This window comes from Antrostomus carolinensis, unplaced genomic scaffold (assembly GCF_000700745.2).
Source record: "Antrostomus carolinensis isolate BGI_N321 unplaced genomic scaffold, ASM70074v2 scaffold2706, whole genome shotgun sequence".
NCBI classification, from domain to species: Eukaryota; Metazoa; Chordata; class Aves; order Caprimulgiformes; family Caprimulgidae; genus Antrostomus; species Antrostomus carolinensis.
In genome coordinates, this window is record NW_010322332.1 from 18102 (window position 1) to 24269 (window position 6168).

Sequence of the window (6168 nt, forward strand, 5' to 3'; positions counted from 1 at the left end):
TCAGGATGAAAGAGCAGCCGCACAGGGTTCAACCACCAGTCTGTTAAACCCCTCTATGTTGTCTCTGATGGCAGCCAGATGAAAACGTAGGGCAGAACACAGAACACCACAAGTTTGGTCTTCTCAAAGTCACAGCCTCACTGAAACATCTTCCTTTCATAAAGGTTTCCAAGTTGCCCAGATTCATTAGAATCTTCTTCCACAGTATTTAATTTTTATTTTTCCTAAGGTATCTGTTCTCTTTCATGAGGAAGACAGTGAGGTACAAATCTACAACCAAAGATAGCTACATACAGTTATAACATGCAGAGACACAAGTTCACATATGAATGTATTTGTATGTGCATAAAATACAAGAGGGATTTTCTTTATTACTGCAACTTGCTTTGGAAAAAAAATCAAGCTTAAATGTAATGCATTGTGTATCCAGAGTGGCCTCATTTATTTCAATGGTAATCTGCTGTTCAATGAGTATTTCTGGAAAGAAAAACAAAAACAAAAACAAAATACCCAAACAAACACAACTCTAAAATACTCAATATCAGTTTACACCAGAGCACTGGAAAACATTTAAGCCACTTCAACTATTGGAAAGCAAGGCTACAGAAGATCTTACTAAGCCCCCCAATTCGGTACCAGAAGAACTGAAAGAGTCTAAATTTAAAAAAAAAAAAAAAAAAAAAAAAAAATCACTACAGAACTTGGGTAAGTCAATATAGACAATTTACTACAGGCTGAGGTAGCACAGCTTCTGTGAAGGCAGAAATTATTCCCCTTTCCCAAGGTTTTCAAAAAGTTCAATTCAAATGGTAAAGGAAGATTTACTTCCCATGATCTTTTAATTAAGTCCCACATAAAATATTAGGAAAGACAGACAACATTGATTCCCGAACAGAATTGTTAAGATCACCTCCAACCAGCTGACCGCAGGGTCCCACTTCAACCCATTATCAACCATTTAACGCAATTTTTTAAGAATGGCCCTTCAACAAACATCACAAATGGCAAATAAAGCATTTTGAAGATTCCAGGTTACATTATGTGAAAATACAGAGCACTCTCCCTCTTTCAATGTGGCTGAGACCCAAAAGACAGTCCAATATCTGGACTTGACCTCAAACAGAGAAGGCCCTGAAGTCTGTCACTTCCCCGCTCAGGCAGATTTTGTGCCATTTGGTTCATATAAAAAACAAGCAAATAAACACATCACAAAAAAAACCCAAAACCAAACCCCAGAAACCCCCTCCAAAACCCTCCCCAAAAAACAAAAAAACCACCCCAAACCAAACAAACAACTCCCCCCAAAAAAGCCAACCAACCAAACAAAAAGAACTAAAACCCAAAAACTGTTGGCAATGTTATCACCACCCAAAAATAATGCTGCTGAATGTGGGAGACAAGTTTGTGACATGCAGCTGCTTGCAATCTGACCACCAAACGATACTCTCTAGCGTCCCTGTAAGAAAATCAGTTGAGAAAGGGAGTCTCTCAACTATTAAATGAAACACCAAGATATATGCTGCACATCCAAAATGCTTCCCGAAATACACTGCTTGTGACCACCACAGTTTTTCAAGTTTCTCCACTTTATCACCCAGGCTTCTTCCATTTTTGTCTCTTCTTTGCAACCACATACAGATTTTTTAGCCCAATTAAAAGTAGTTCTTTCCGTAACTGGAAAAACCACCAGTTTTCTTTGCCATTGGTGATAAAAAGTGACACTTCAAGGAACCAGACAGCATGTTAAATCCTTTCCAAGTTTACTAATTTCAAGGAATGACACCTAGCTTTTTCTTAAGAGGCCTTGACAGCTTTGCTGACTTTGTCAAGCTACAGTTATTATGTCAGTCTAATACATAAACCCAACCTCTTCAAAAAATTCTCCATACCCTTGACTATACAGAGACATGCAACACATCTGTCTTACTATCTTTCTTCACATCATCCTTAGATCCAGATCAGGACTAGTAGTCCAAGCTGGGGACAATGCCAGGGGGGGCCTCTGAGCCAGGCGGAAAGAGCTTGCTGTGTCCTGGGGAAGGAATCACACTCTTTGGGGGCAGGGGGGAACAGGATGAAAGGCCACAGTTGCCAATAGAGTATGGAATATGAATAAATACAGCCTGGCTACTCTAGGCAGGTTGCTCATGTACCAAGTGCATGCTGTTTAACAGTGTGTACCGTTAACATCACAAAGGCAAACTTAACTAGTACAAACGGATGGATATAACCTTTGTTTTGCATCCATAAAATACTGTTATATGCATGTTGAATTCAGACACATGGCAAATCATCCAAATGCCTAAAGCTAGCGTTACTGCTTACCTTTACAATACATATAAAATTGCCTGAATTAACAAAACGCAACCTTTACCAGCTATGTAACATTTTACTGAATAATTAGAACTTCTAGACATTTTACAGGATGTATTGAATTCAAGTATAATTACAAAAGAAAGAACATGTGTAGAGAAATATTTAAATGTATAGACCTCACAAATCAAAATAACTTTCCCATATTAATATGAAGTAACCAAGACACAGAATGAAAAAGCCAATACACCAAAAAGCATGGGTGGGGGGGTGGGGAACACATTTGATTAAAAGGCTGCATGGAAAAACATGTTTCAGCTTCAAAATTGCCCTTTGAAAGTTCTACCACCAATGAAAATCCTCACCATTAACTTTCAGATTTAATACAGTTTTGGCAACAGACAAAATGTTTTCCAAATGCTTTAGGCATTTTTCAAATGCTTCTCGCATAGTTCTTCAGCATCTTTAATTTGAAAAGAAACTTACACAAAAACCTTTATGCTACATCATTTATCCAACACTGCATTTTTTTTCTTCTTCTGTCTTCAGATTTGAAGCAGCTGATCACAACCTCTAAAGTTTTAAATACAGTCTAAATTTAGGTTACAAAAATCAAATGTATCCTAAAGCATGGAGCTGTATTCCACTGTTTTAACAGACGCTTTCTCCCCATAACAGCACTACGAACGCTAGCAGTACAAAATTTTGACCAGGCTGATAGTTAGTGTAACACTTATAAAAAGTAACCAAGACATTTTATTTTAATTGGTGGCTTTCATTTACACAGAAAATGAAATTGTCCTCAAGAGCCTCATGTAATATAGGACAGAATGGCAATTTTCTGCTTGTCTGATATAACCAGTTATAGAATCCGTCTGGTATTTAAGAAATGTACATACTTTTCACATTACATTTTGAATATTTTTCTTAACTCCTTTTCATAATGTGATGATTTAACTATAAATCTTGTTTATCCACAGACGTTTAAGCAACTTGAAAAATATGGACCAACATATTCACCAAAGAAAACAGTCCACTGCAAGAATTCTGTAGACCTTAGAACACTGCACCTTTCATTTTTTCCCCATAACATCTTCAGTGTGGTGCTTCAATCATTTTCTGGCTGAAAGAATCAATTCACTTCCTCTTCAATTCACTCCAGCTCCCGTTGCCACAATTAAAGTTACTCACTCTCCACTCTCCAGATACATACCTCATCAACAAACCTCCAGACTAAGATATCACCCTTAGCAATAAGACCAAGTTTTCAGATGGCTAATAGGTTTATACCTGAGAGACTAAATACCGTACTAGAAAACAGTTAAATGGAGAGACTGGCTTTCACTACAAGAGGGGAAAAAAAAAAAAAAAAAAAAAAAAAAAGATTAGTTTTTGCTGGGGGTGGGAGGGAGGAATCACACAACTATCTGGATATTGCTAAAAGAAAGAGAATGTCATACTACATAGTTTTATGCATTCTAATAAAATATAATTTCTTACTGTTCTTTTCCTTGCCAATCATAATTTCTTATTTTTTAGATTGTGTTCATCTTTTCCCATTCTCAAGTGCTCAACACCTTAGGATTTTTCCTTCCTTGTATTCTTTTCTTTTTACCGCACACTTTGTTATAGTTTCTTTTCTTTTGCTTCAGCAAAGCCTGATTGACTGCAGTTTCTATAGCACATACAACCACTTACTGCTCCTGGCACATTTTATTTTCCTCAAAGCACATGCATTTCAAAAAATCTGACTATTGTGCTTTAAAGCCTGGATTCCCATTTCTTTTTATATGTAATAAAGATATAGCCTACTTTTGATCTTAATTACTTGTGTCTCACTAACAAGAAATGAAAACTTACTTATTTAAGCTATGCAACCCCTCTACAAAAAAATCTTTTTGGTATACCTTGACTTCTCATTTACATTAAGCAGGTAAACTGGAAAAAGAGAGTACTCTCTATTCAGAGCTAACAGTAAGAACAGAAGCAGCACAATACTTAAGCTAGAAGAAAAGCAGCACATTGTCATTTTATATTCACTTCTGCAATGTAAGCCTTTAGGCATGCATAGAAGTTCAGTTTTTGTACAGGAGTCAATATTAATCAATTGTTCCATTCTACCAAGCCCAAATGCCTTAAGAACATATGACCATAAAATGAAATACTTTTCTTTCAGATTTTAAACAATATGCTTCTGTGGATTCTTTTGTAAAAAACGCATCTAAATCAACTTTAGAAAAAGGACTGAAAATTCTCAATTAAGTAGAAATTGCCACACTTCCAATACACAAAAGCCTAAAAACCCTTTGCAGGAAGCCCGTATTCGATGCACTCATCATTAGTAGATGTACTTCCATAATGCATATTTTTTTTCCCTTTGTTGTGGAAAAAAGATAAGTCAGCTGAAATGATAACAAATAAGGAGAATACAGAATTAAAATTAGTGTATTACCTAGACAAAATATACCTAAAAATATTCCCCGTACACCCCTTTATCAAAGACGGGCCAGTAAAAATCTCTCAATAAAAACAGAGCCTCCGAATACAGCTGAAAAAACTGCACCTGACACAATCAGAAAACTTGCAGTTTTGGCTGAGATGCTTTGTGGTTTCCACTCCTAAAAGTGTTATTAAAAAATAATAAAATCTATGTGAGAATGCAAGGAAGGAGAAAAGCAGAGGCTAAAAAACCTTCAGCTTGAGTATGAGTCACAGAGGATAAAGGATGCAACTTGTCCTTAAAAAACTATGTTCTCCAAGTCCCTGCTACTACTAGACCAGAACACACAGCAAACAGTCTCTGTCATACAGCAGTCCACATTAGTATTTACTACAATATGCCTAATAAATGCCTTAGAAAGTGGAAGGGTTGAGGGGGACCACATCAAATACTGAATTCCACAGTGAATAAATGAGACAATTTAGACTTGAAATTGATGCATCAGGGGGAAATAATCACTTCAGAATTTTATCTTTTATAGAAAAACAAATTCTACAGGAAAACATGTATTATTAGTGTCCAGCCAACTTTGACTTAAAATACAATAAGATCACTCACTATATTGGAACACTAAGACAATTTTTTCAAACATCACAAGTTTTACAGAATTATGAGACGTGCAACAGGTGAGCAATCTTTCACAAAGCACAGGGCAGTAGTACTTTGAACACAATTTGAAAAAATAGAACCTGCAAGGCTAGTCTACAAAAATAAATTATTTTAAAAGACCACATCTTAATTGAAAAAATCCTAGAATATAACTATAGCTAAATCCTCACTCCTTTTCCTTAAAAATAAATCTAAAAGAAACATTAGGTAATTGCATTTGTGGTAAAGAAAAAAATCCACTCCTCCACACGTTTTAAGTTTTCTTTAATCATGTAAATGTATTAGCTAAGTATTTTCCCCAAAAAAACACTAAAACAAAAGTAAACTAAGTACTGGACCCACATCACCTCAAGTTTTAGACCATAAAGAGAGTTAAGAAAAAAGCAGTAGAAATGCCAAAACTGTTAAAAACAATCTGAAAATTATAATATATATTAAAATATAACAGCTTGGAATTACCTTTCCTTTCCAACCTGATAGGCTCAATCAATCAGTATTTTCATCCAACTGCAAGACATGTAAACTTACAAAGTACTGCCAAAACCAATCCACCTGCCTTTTTGTGGTACATCACCATCCAGATAGTTTTTTAAAAAGGAACTGGGTCCTCAAACTTTGCAACTGTTATGTACCCAAGGACAGTCAAGTTCTGGCTTCTTAAATTTAACATATTGTGATACTGTAATTCATAACATAACTGGGAGACAAGGATCTGAATTTTATCTTGGAATACAAACAAAAGGTGT